Genomic DNA, 13,119 nt, shown 5'->3' on the forward strand with positions numbered 1-13,119 from the left:
ACACCTCAGAACCTTTCTTTGCACTTTGCGGCCATTATCAGATTGATTTTTTCAACATAATCTATTTGGTCATTATGATCAAATTCTAAATGTTGTAATAAACATTACATGTTAAAAATAAATTAATATACAAGAGCTATGCTCTACTTTACTACTAAACAGGCAGTCATAAGTGCAGTTACCTTGCAGACAACATTCGTGATTTCAATGGTGCAGCAGGTGCAGTAGCACCTGGCCCAAAACGTGTCAGAACTCCTACAAACACATAATATTGCTATATTTGACTACTAAACAGGCAGTAATAATTGCAGTTAAAAGGGACTTGATTTGAATGGTGCAGTGACACCAGGGCCAGAAGCTCTAGGGACCCCACTAAATCCAGATTATTGCTAAAATTAAAAACGAAACAGGTAGTCACAAATGCAGTTACCTTGCAGAAAACAGGGCTGTGATTGCAATGGTGCAGCAGGTGCAGTGACACCAGAACCAAAAGCTCCATGCACCCAAATAAACACCTAAAAGTACTGTATTTTACTACTAAAAAGCCACTCACAAGTGCAGTTACCTTGCAGACAACAGTATCATGATGTGAATGGTGCAGCAGGTGCAGTGGTACCAGGCCCAAAAGTTGTAAGAACTCCTCTAAACACCTAATATTGATATATTTAACCACATTACAGGGATTCACAATTGCAGTTACCTTGCAGTTGAAAGGGGCTTGATTTAAATAGTGCAGCAGGTGCAGTGGCACCGGGAACAAAAGTTGTCATAACTCCACTAAACACCAAATATAGTTATATTTTACTACTAAACATGCAGTAACAAGTGCAGTTATCTTGCAGAGAACAGGGTCATTAGTTGACTGGTGCAGCAGGTGCAGTGGTACTGGGCCCAAAAATTGTCTGAACTCCTCTTAACACCTAATACAGCTACATTTTACAACTAAACCGCCAATCATAAGTGCAGTTATCTAGCAAGCACTAGGGCCATGATTTCAATGGTGCAGCAGGTACAGTGACACCAGGACCAAAAGCTCTAGGCAGGACCGGACTGGGAACCAAAACCGGCCCTTACAAAGTGCTTGGCAGGCCGCCCCGCCCCACTCTGGGGGGGGGGGGGGGGGGGGGTTGGAGGTGCCGCCGAGCGCTTTGCTAGGGCCGGTTTTTGGCCGATTTTGTTGCAGGGCCGATTTTGTAGCAAAAACTGCCCTGTAACAAAATCGGCCCCCAGGGGCTCAAAATCGGCTCCCACCCTTGCGGCACACCGGTGGATTGCCCGGTGCCCGCTATGACCAGTCCGGGTCTGGCTCTAGGCACCCCATTACAGACCTAAAATTGGTATATTTTATTACTAAACAGGCAGTCACAAATGTGACTTTGCATACAACAAGGTCATGATTAAAATTGGGCAGCAGGTGTATTAGTTCTGGGAGGAGGAGATGCGGAGCTCCGTGTAGCTCGTTACGATTGATGAGACAATCGCAGGGGCTTAGTTATTCAAATACAGACTCACATTTGGAGTTAACAGTTTTACCTCTTCAGCTGGTACGAAAAAGGAGTGCTGGCAGAGGTCACAGAGATCAAGGTGTCCAACTCTGGTGCGGTGACAAGGTGTCAGCCCTGATGAATCTGCCATAAAGTATAAACGGCAGAGAAACATGTTGGCATTAGGCAGGCGGGCAACACCCATTGGACTCACCGGGCTTCACCCCCCCCCCCGTCGTGTGTGGCAGCCCGGGATGAGACAGATCCCGGGCACAGACAGAGCCGCACCCGAAAGTTTCACAGGTCTTTTAAAGACCATTTGAATGTTAATTAGGCCTTGCAGTTGTTTCACCCCTTCTAAAAGCCCCTGCAGCTCCACTCTGCCTACTGATTAAAGGTTCAGCCCCCCCCGAATGTTTTTTCTTAGCCCCCCCCCGAAATTCGGCTCTTGTTGCGCCTCTGGGATTAGGTAATGGTATGCAAAGTTAGCTACCAACCTTTTTAATTCAACAAATCACGCCTAAAAATTCAGAATAAAGTTGTGTGTAAGGTGTGTTTGTTGATTTTAATGACTTTTTTGTCACAAAGGAGTGAATGTTGGTTACTCCTCGCACTTTTCAGTTGTTCTTGTTGTTTTGGACACATTTATTTTTTAACAAAATGACTACCATTGATGATAAAAGGGGCTTTATCTGGTGAATACCTGCCAGTAACCCCGAGGGTGGTGCGCCCGTGAGGGGTCATTTTGTTCTCCACACATTTTTTTGCACGGTTGACTGTTGATGTACTGCGAAAAGAGTGGGTGCAGACATCGTGTATGTGTTCATCCTGACTGTCTTTTTGAAATCTCACAAGGAACTTCTCTACCCCACTTTTTTAACAAGTTTGGACGTTATATGTGAGCACACCTGAAGATATAAATTTGGTCTGTGGTGCAACAGTAGAAACTGATATTTGGTCTTTCTATGAAAAAATATACCAATTGGTGACGTCCTAGGGACAGGGTTCTTTTGAATTGAATAGAAGTAGTAGTTCTGGGGCCAAAGCTCTAGGGAATCCACTAAATGCAGAATATTGCTAAGCTTTACTACTAAACGGGCAGTCACAAGTGCAGTTAACTAGCAGGCACTAGGGTCATCATTTCAATGGTGCAGCAGGTGCAGTGAAACTGGGGCCCAAAGCTCTAGGAACCCCTCTAAACACCAAATATTGCAATATTGTAATACAACACAGGCCTGCCTGTGACATTAGCCCGCTGTCCTGACTTCAGCTGCATGGGGGTCATGTTTTGTCAAGGCTGTGTTAGCCTTTCATGCTGTGCATCAGGAGTGGAGGCCCAAAAAACGGCCCACCAACTGGCCTCAGCCAGAGGCCCAATGGCTGATGCCCACCTTACCAATCCAAGGCTGGTCACAAGTGCAATTACTTTGCATGGTGCAGCAGTGGCACTTTAACAGACTTTCCGTAACTTATATTGTAGAACTACTCGGCAAACTACAACTTACAACCAAAAAACAGCTGATCATTAATCACATTGGTGATGCATTACCAATGCTTTTTTTCTTCTATTTATGCTAGTTTTCGAAGTCAAACAGGCTAAGGCCTGTGGCTGAATAGAGCGTTTTATCTCGTTCAGCTGAAGGGGACCCGAGCTCCTGGGTGCCACCCAGTGTTGAAGAGAGCTCAGCTGCAGGTACAGGGTCAAGTAGTTATGCTTTTTTTTCAGTGTCGCATGTGGTCACATTGTACTAGTAATTATTAGCGTTTTACTATTTCTCATACCGTGTTGTTTTCATGTTTTCAGTACTATGGAATCGGTATTTGCAGAAAGCGAGGCTGCCACTGAAATGTAGTGAGGGGCACCCTCATACATCGATAATGAAGGGTCCCCCGGCATTTAGCTGCCCGTGAGTGACACCGACCACGAGCTAGCAGTGGGTATGCCTTATACTGTTCCACAAAACGGTGCCACCACCTATGTTCATCTGGAGGCGAAACCACGGCGCCAAAACTCATAAAGTCTTTCACGGGGTTCGAGTAATAAAGTTGCCGCTCTTGGGCTCCGGCAGACATCAGCGCATCTAGCAGGTACCGCGCGCCGCCAGCAGCAGCCTCCGCTGCGTGTCGCGTGCAGGCGGAGCGGCTCTGCCTTAGCACTGCGGCAGCTCTCACTCGCTGCACATCTCAGCGTCGCGTCTCGCGGCGGCGGCGCGCGCTGGGGATCAGGAGGTGAGCTGTGGAGCACCCGGGCCGGTGTGGACCAGAGACCGCGAGCAGGCGCTGCCCGCCCCGTGCTGCTAGTCGTGGATGTAGCTGCTTCTTTCCCCGGGCTCAGGGAGAACGCTTCTAGGAGCCTCCTTCTCTTTCTTAGCCCTGCCGGGCTGTGCTGAGCGGACCCTGGGCAGCGAGAGGGCGCTGCCTCCTTCCTTCGCTCCTGCTCCGGAGCAGCGGCAGAGGGCGCCGGACCCGGCTCCTGCAGCAGGTAGGTCTGTGTGATTCTGCGACATCTCCATCCGACCCTGGATGCAGCGGTGGCGGCTGTGTCCCGCATCCTCCTTCGCAGCATCTCTGTGAGGGCTCCCACTGAAGCAGCAGCCCGCCGCGGCATGCAGAAGCCCCCTCTGTCCATTCCACCCCGCGCACGGCCTGCCCCGGACGCAGGCAGGAGGAAAGTTTCGTCCAGTGTGTCATTGAGGCAGGCTCTCATTTTGACAGCCGACCCCCCTGTTGGCACACACGTGCGTGGCGGGCTCCTGCGGTCCCAGTACCAAGGGGGCAGGGACTGCTTCTCACAGAAAACAAAAGCTCAGCGTGGGACACATGGCTTCCCATTTGCCGACTTGTGGGTCTTTCTGTCAGGGCTTGTGGAAGAAAGGCGCGTGTTTTAACGACCTGCTTTGGGAAGGTGTGCCAGCCTTGTGGTACTGAAATACGCGACCCGGCATCGGGTAAACTGACTCCCCTCCCCCAACCACGTTGGTAAATATATGAGATGCAAAAGGAACTCGACTATTAAAAATCAGGGGAATTGACTGACTGTTTATTCTAATGTTGTGGGAAAGAAAGGGGCGAAGAGGGTGTGAATTGCGACCCGGTAAGCACAGGAGTCTGTTTTGTACTATAATAACAATTCACAACACAAACTGAGTAATCTCCCGGTTAGTTCAGTTAATCACAATGTTTTGCAATATAATTGCCTTGAGAATCGCTTGAGAAGTTTGGTTGTACGGTAATGTGCCTGGTGAACACCCCCCCCCCCCCATCCCCCCATCCCACTCACCCCAGACAAGCTCTTTGTTCTGAAGAAGAAAGTGAACCCAAACATGTCATCGCTCTCTGTCATCCCACAAGGGGTACAGTGGTATTCCAGTAACCTTGAGGCAGGCTGTATTTAGAAAAACCTTGGTGTATTTAATCAAACTTAGGATGACAGGCTGAGACAAGAGCGGTCTCCCTAATGAATGAGTTCAACTTTGTTTTCTCCTCTCCAAAGTAATGTTGCATGAAACCCGTGCATGGGGGACCCTTTTACAGCTTGTGATTGCAGCTAGTGTCTATTGCACGCCTGTCTGCCATCTCTCTCCCGGAGACAATCTCTGTGATTAAGAGTTATTTGGCGCGGGTGACTTTCACTATCAGGGCCAGTGATCTTTATAGTGTAAACCGGAACCAGACACTTCACTCCAACGCCTCATTCTGCCTGTCCGACCCCCCACTGCGCCGCCTTCTGCTCTGTAGTAAGTCTGGGCTCCGCTTCCACCGTTCTACCTCCTCCAAGCATCTTGCACAAATCTATTCCTCACTTAACAGTGGCCACGGTCAAGGGTGTTTATAGCCCAGCTCGGGCTCTTAGCAACGCTGTCAGTAACCAGACAGGGACCTGAACCAACTCCTTTTGGGAAGTCACGCTGCCCTCCGTGCACCAGTGTTCCTGCTTTCAACAGAAAGTGGATGCAGACAGATGCTACAATGTAAAACACATTTGCTTTCCAAATTGTATGTAAATGTATATCAATATATACCTTGGCCATGGTCCTGATGGCTCTTCTCCTATTGTCAATGAGGTAAATCGAGATGTACTTGTTAGTTTGTCGTAAAACAGGGATTGCTACCTGTCAGGTTTCTGGGGTTGGTAAGTCACTGAAGTGGTCTATGTGGGCATTGGAAGGTGATCAACAGCAATATTGGTTGGCAAGGTACGTAAGTACTTTGGTTAATTGACAAATTGGAGCAACCTCTACTTTCTACATTCTGGTCCACCCCTAAATAGATGACTACCGTAAACCAGCTTTGGGGCAGGTGATAGGAGGCAAAACTAGAAGTACTGTTTTTTAATCAGAGATAGTGGATGACCAGGCACTGTGCAGACAGATAACAAAAAAGCTAGCGCCCTGTACTCTGAAAAGCACATCCTTTTTTTACCAAGAAAGTATCTTGGTTTTAATGTGAGCGATCAGCTATTTTTGTATGCACCATTCTTTTCTTCCTAAGTTTTTTTCTGTTTTTGTTTTGGGTTTCAATTAAATTAATTAATGGGACTAATGTAATGTGGACAGCCACATATCCTATTTTCCTCTCCCCCTGATGTTGCTTTGGGTGACATGTATGATTCCTCTCAATGCAAAGAAATACTTGCTGCCCTTAATTTACTCTATCATTTTAATTGCTGGGCTTGCACAATGGTCTTTTAACACACATTTCCACCTAACTGTAACTTTACTTTAATCGCAGTTTTTTTCCGGCTAATTTATACAGATTTGTTTAATGAAAGTAAGGTATTACTATATCTAAACATAACATCACATTTGTTTTTTTTCAGTGAATTTCTAGGGTTTTATTAACATAAAGTAAGATTTTATTATGCTATTTATCTATCATATACCCCCTGTTGTGCACAGCATTTGACTGGGCACAGTGGGAAGTTGGGTCAGACCCCGCTGGTGCCAAACCCACACCACACACGGGCTTCGCCCTTTGACTGTGTGCAGTGTGGTGTGGGGCATCCAACCCCATGTGGGTGACCAACCCTTGTAATGCATGGCATTCAGCAGTGTAGGGCGTGGGGTTGGATGCAGGTCCTGTCCTCTGATAAGGCCCTGCACCCAACCATCCCCAGGTGGCCAAACAATAGCAAAGACACCCACCCAACTTTGTTTTTTTTGTCTCACAGCAATCTTGAAGTAATTTCACAGTACTCCTGCAATTTTTTTGTGATGCCACACTGAATACTGCAAGAGTACAGTGAGTCTGCTGTAACTTTTCAGCTTTCAGCCCGGTCATTCCGGCTGCATTCCCAACGGCTCAAGGAACCCGTCGGCCAGTCGGAAGCAGGCCCGTAATCCATATGGCCAGCATTTTACACCGTCCTGATTCCGATGCACGGTTTCCGGCAGTCTTTGTATGCTGGGCTTTCCGACATAGAAAGCCTGTCGGAAAGCATGTTTGGGGGACCCTAGTAGGGCCCCCTTCTGTTTGTGTCCTCCGGTTGGGGGCCGACTTGTTGACCCCTGCACGGTGTGGCAGGGGATGCAGGGATGAACACAATCTCTTGGTTTACAGCCGTAACAAAAGGTCCCATAGAGAAACAGGAGGTATGCGATCGCACCATGTGTGGTCGCATCATAATTAGGCAGGCAGGACTGCCGACTGGAGGTCGGTCAGTCCCGTTTCCGCAGCGGTGTCCGGCGGACGCAAGTCCGCTCAACATTGTATTAAGCCCCTTAATATCTAACCATTAATTCTGGAACAAAATCATAATGTGAAGGGTAAGAAAAGACAGAGCACTTTATTTCATGACAGTAACATTAACTTTCTTTGCTTTACAAAACAGTCTATTAATAGGAGCTGCTCAACATTTAAGTGGCATCTTTAAAAAGATTAGAAAAACAAAGCAGTCCATTGAGCATTATCAGTGAGGTCACAGGTGCGAAGTACAACTCTGTTGGCAGAGGAAGGCGTTCACTTGCATGTCATTTACATGCGCTGCTTAAATTAACTGAAGCAAGAGCAAGGTACACCTCCCGTCTGCCCTTTACTCATAGACCCTACGTCTGCACAGTTTCAGTATTTCAAAAAGCCTACAGCGATGCTGGTACCCTGGATGCTGTAAATGGCATCTAAAGGCTGAGCTGCATAAACATGTGTAACCTGCACAACCTCCATTCTCTGCAGCTGATCCGTGTGCTTGACCCTCTCAGCTTCACAGGAAAGTCTTTCTTTGCAGAGGAGGAAAGGGCTCACAACTAAAGCAGAGGCTGGCGTCTAATATCAGAGCATCTTGGTAAGGACGCACTGTTCATAGTGCTTTAAGAATTGCCTTCTAAACTGCCCCCTACAGGGAAGGAGGTGGTACAACACTGAAAGACAGCCAGCAGAGGCATGGGAGGCAGAAGGGAGAAGCCACATGAAAGTTCAGCTCATTTTGGGCTCGATGTTAGCAGAGGATCTTGAGCTGAGTCAGAGTCGGGAATCTAGTTCGAGTCTGGCATTGGCTTTAATAATAATAATAATAATACGGAATTTTATAAAGCGCGAACAGCTACCTCGCGAGGAGGTGTCCCGGCGCTACAAGAACAAGATATTTTTGACCATAAGGGCTAGGGGTGTTGGCGTCTAGCGCGGTTGGGCAAAAAGCCAGGTTTTCAGCATACTCTTGAAGCATAACTCGGAGGGGGCCTGTTGAAGAGCAGGGGGCAGGGTGTTCCAAAGTGTCGCCACATTGGCCGAAAAAGTCCGTCCTCCTAGCCGAGCTCTTTTTGCTCTAGGAACTGCAATCTGAACACGGTTGTTGGATCGGAGGGAGCGAGCTTGGGTGTATCTTGGCAGTCAGGCTTTCAGATAGTTTGGGCAGGTGCCATACAGAGATCTGAAAACCAGTGTAAGTGTCTTAAATTGTATTCTGCTTGCTACTGGTAACCAATGAAGTGAGAGAAGATGTGGAGAGACCGAGTGCTTGAAAGGGATCCGCATTAATAGTCTTGCAGCCGCGTTTTGGACCAGTTGCAGTCGCTGTATAAGGTACTTTGGTAAGCCCAGATACAGGCCGTTAGCGTAATCCAGCCTAGATGTCACTGTGGCATGGATTACTGTTTTTCGGCAGCTTGCTTGTCGCAGAATCTTACGGAGATTCCTCAGCTTACACAGACAGCAGCCAACTATTTGCTGGATGTGCGAAGCAAAGGACAGACTGTCATCCCACCACACCCCCAGATTTTTTGCCGAGTGGCTAGGCAAGGGGGCTTGTCCCATCTCTGCCGGCCACCAAAGATCAGATGGAGGAAGGAGGCCTTTGCCGAAAAAGATCACTTCCGTCTTGTTAGCGTTAAGTTTTAGTTTATTTGTGTTCATCCAGGAAGCCACATCTTGGAGACAGCCCTTGAAGCTCAAAAAGGACGCCTCCGACACTTCTGAATAAGGAAACACCAGTTGGGTGTCGTCGGCATATGAAATTGCCTTGACCCCCCAGTTGGCAATCAGCATGAAGAGTGGAGCCAGGTAAATATTGAATAAAAGTGGGCTAAGAGCCGATCCCTGAGGGACGCTGCAGCTGAGGGCCTTAGGTGTTGAAGAAACGGTCCCTAGCGCCACCTTCTGTGTTCTCTGGGTCAGATACGACTGTATCCACCCCAGTGCCTGGTCCTGGATGCCTATCTCCGCCAGTCGTGACAGCAGTTTAGCGTGGTCGACCGTATCAAAAGCGGCCGACAGATCCAGGAGCACCAGCATCGCTGAGTCTCCTGAATCCATCGACCACCTCACTGACTCTGCCACCTCAATTAGTGCTGTCTCAGTGCTGAAGCCGGGTCTAAAGCCTGATTGCGTCTCATGTAATATTTTATTATCTTCAATGAATTTATTCAATTGGCCCTGGATTACTTTCTCAAGCATTTTGCCTGGTGCTGCCAGCAAAGAAATCGGACGATGATTGCTAATGTCCTTGGGGTCCCCGTTTGGTTTTTTCTTTAGCGGGAGGAGAGTGGCATGTTTCCAAATATTCGGGAACACCCCGGGGGAGATGGACATATTCCATATTTGCTGAATAGTGGGGCCCACAAAATCAGCTATGGTGTTCCAAAGTTTAGGAGGGCAGGGGTCGTCAGGTGATCCTGACTTACATCGACTTAGTTCTTGCATAACCGTATTTAGAGCTATCGGCTCGAATTGTGTCAAGGTAGCGCAATCCGACATTTTACCAGCCAGATCCGTTTTTACTGTTTTCTTCTCTGGCCCAAAGGACTCATAGACTTGTTAAATTTTTGAGTCAAAGAAGTCAGAGATGCTGTTGCACAGCGTGGTCGACGGGGGAACCTCCCTCTCAACACACCTAGGCTTGAAGAAAGACTGTACTATTTTAAAGGTTTCTTTGCTCGAATGTTCAGCTTGTTGAATAGATTCAGCGTAGGACTGTCTTTTTGCCTTTCTAATGGCTTTATGCAGTTTTTTGGATGCTTCCTTGTATCGGACTTTATCCAGGGGTCCGTAATTTATCCTCCAAAGCCGCTCCAGCCTTTTACAGTCAGATTTTTGTATTCTGAGGTCCTGAGAGAACCAGGGAGCGGAAGGGGAATCTCGTTTGGATATTGCGTGTGTTGCCGGTGCAATGGATGACACAATATTCCTGACCCAGTCATTAAGTAGCTGTGCGTCAATGTTGACATTTGAGGTGAGGGTAGGTGTGTTCTGGGCAAGAACTGGTCCCATAGTAGTGAGGACTAACTTCTTCCATTGTCTCTTCATAAAAGAGCACTTGCTTGTCACAGGTTTGTCAGCCGCTAACTTTAGTTGAAATGGAATCAGAGAGTGGTCTGACCATACCAGCGGTAACGGTGTCTCTGCCGCCACGTTGTTAATATTAGAAAATATTAAGTCAAGCGTGTGGCCCGCTCTGTGTGTGGGGCCCTCGTTGATGAGTCTCAGATTGGCTGTATTTAATGTGGACCTCATTATTTCTGCATGGACACATTCCTCCCTATCCATATGAATATTAAAGTCCCCAACGACGAGAAATTGAGGGTGAAGGAGGGAGCTCTGGATGATAATATCCATCAGAGTAGTCAGGTGGGGCTCCTCCCCCCCAGGAGGGCGGTAAATAACTAGTCCCGCTAGGGATAGCTGAGGTCCCACCTGAAAACAGAAGTGTAGTCCCTCTAGTCCCTGAATAAGAGTAGGGGCAGAAGAGGTGAGTATGAGCTGCTCTTTGAATATGACACCCCCACCCCACCCCTTTTTTCGCATTTCCGGTTGGAGAAACATATTTTATACCCAGAGGGTACTGCCAGCGCAATGGCGATCATATTGTCCTCATTGAGCCAAGTTTCTGTTAGAAACAGCGCATCCCACTGATGCCCTTCCAGTAGCAGCCATATGTCGTCTGCATGCTTAGCAAGGGATCTACAATTCAGAAGGCCCGCTCTGAGGTCTCTGCTGATCGGTGGCTTGGGTTTAGTAAACCCCTCCACCTTCCAACCATCCGGCATTCCTAATAATATCCCACAAGCCCCACAAGCCTGAGGGAGGGTGGTAGTCCCAAGGTCGGTCCTGTGAGCGCAGGCGTCAGCCGTGGCTTTTAGTGTAAAGAACTCCTGAGCACCAATATTTAATAAACATCTCTTCTGTCTCAGTAATTTCAATGTATACAGTGTTCTGTTATCCAGTTGTTCTTTTTATTCAGTTAATATTCCATCCATATGTATCCAAACAGGTCCAGAAGAATGCAGTACCCAACACGTGTTTCGTCGCTGTGGTCTTGCTCACCACCGACTTACTCAGGGCTACAAATAAACAAATTGTGACATCCATAATCAAAACGTTTAGTAAATACAGACACCCATCACCACTTCATCATTGGCATGGAGGAGTGATACCCCATTAATTTCATCCATTGTGAGCATTCCAAATAACAGAATGGGGTCAGTGCACCCTCTAAGTGCATAACATGCACTCACACTTACAAATAGAGTCAAAAGAAAGTGCAAAACCAAAGTAAGAAACAAAAAGTGCAACATGTACATACGGAGCCACATCCGTAGTTAAATCACCACCGATGCAACCACTATCAAAAATACCCGAAAGTGCATTTTAACCCGACAGGGAACTCCTGTGGCAAAGACACATCATTTAAAAAGACAAGGCAAAGTGTACAATGCCTCTTTGAATCATGTTAACCAAATGCCAGTATTCAAACCTCTCATTATTCTCACCTAACCTCCTTGCAATAGTTGTTCATATCGTAAGGATCGGGTTCTCAGCAAACAGATCTTGGGGATGTGGCCACTGTTCAACTTTTTTTAAACGTACCGTATGAGAGGTGCTTGTGATATGGATAGCAGTAAACTGTAGACATTTGTAAATAATTTTTTTGGGATGAAGCAGAGGTTTTATTCAGGCCTTTGCCTGCTGAGTATGGAACCTAGGGTGGTCTCAGTTGTGGATGATCTCAGCCAGGAGGTTGGTGGCAGCAGAGCAGGGGCCTTCATGCTAGGGACTGATCTGCTGTTGAAAAAATAACACATTGGGAACCCTAATTTCCAATCAACCTTTAATGCAAAGTAGCATGCAGCAAAGCAAAAAAAATCAAAGACAATTGTCATGTCTACTGACAAAAGCTTTCACTAGAAAACTATCAGTTGGAGGCTAGGAGCTAAAAAGTTTGTCAAATCAACTTAGTATATATACACTTTCGCTCAATACGAGTCAATGCAATATGACTGCGAGACAGAAACGTGTTACTCTCAGCAAAACCGTATCTAATGTGCAGGTGTCATCTTTTCCCCTCAAGGAAACGCACAATGGCCTTGAGGAGAAGATAGCGTTCATTTGTACAACATGGCCACATTATTCTCACAAAATCCCGCTTCACTTGTCAATTTGAAATCGAGGTTATGCCCATGGAAAATGTGCAAACACAACAGTAAGCAATAAGGCTTCTGAGCCTGCTAAGGCTGTAAAAAGACTTGCAAGCAATTCAATGTCACAAAAAGTTTTAAAAAAAATAGGGCAACATCTATATTTGCTTATTAAATAATACTTTTATAACTATATAGGTGGTTTAACATGGCAATTCATAGGAATATATCGACATAATATAAATAGATTCTATATATGTTATTATAGCCCCCTTTGTTCCAATGAATTAGCAGGCATAAAAGTATTGGCACTGCTTTTCTTTTTGCAAGAGCTCTGAAGGATGCACTGGATTATTCTAATGGCATTCTAAATGACAAACACAATTAGGATAATACCAACAAAGGATTCAAATATATTTGTACCCCAAAGGCCAAAAACTTCCTGTAGTCACACCCAGACACCGTTATGACTCACGTCAAAGCTGCTTTATATCTGGCGTAGCTTCTTCATGCTATCCTCAATGTTATCTATGTGTTCATGTATGCTAATAAAAGTGCTGGGAAGGTGAGTGCAGCATTCAGTCCATGCAATTGTACAGACTCACAATTTCTTTCTAAATGTCTGCATTCCTTCTTGTTTCATCTATCGCCCTGGTCATTTCATACACAGTATTGAAAAACCCAGAGGTAGTTGAAACTGCCCACCTACCCCTCATTCATTCTAAAGAATGATCATCAAAGTGTTGTATGGCAGAAACCACAACCTTGGGTAGTAAGAGCACGGAGACTTC

At 46.6% G+C, this 13,119-nt stretch overlaps 1 protein-coding gene across 1 annotated transcript in view; it reads left to right on the forward strand.

Annotated features, from left to right (window-relative positions):
- The first annotated feature begins 3,651 nt into the window (after nucleotides 1-3,651).
- Nucleotides 3,652-13,119, forward strand: part of ENOX1 (ecto-NOX disulfide-thiol exchanger 1) — a 2,419,302-nt gene continuing 2,409,834 nt past the window's right edge. Inside the window, exon 1 of the mRNA XM_086935020.1 lies at nucleotides 3,652-3,966. The gene's annotated coding sequence lies outside the window, so the exon portion shown is untranslated. The remainder of the gene's footprint in view (nucleotides 3,967-13,119) is intronic.

The sequence above is a fragment of the Lissotriton vulgaris genome, chromosome 8, assembly GCF_964263255.1.
Source record: "Lissotriton vulgaris chromosome 8, aLisVul1.2, whole genome shotgun sequence".
NCBI lineage: Eukaryota > Metazoa > Chordata > Amphibia > Caudata > Salamandridae > Lissotriton > Lissotriton vulgaris.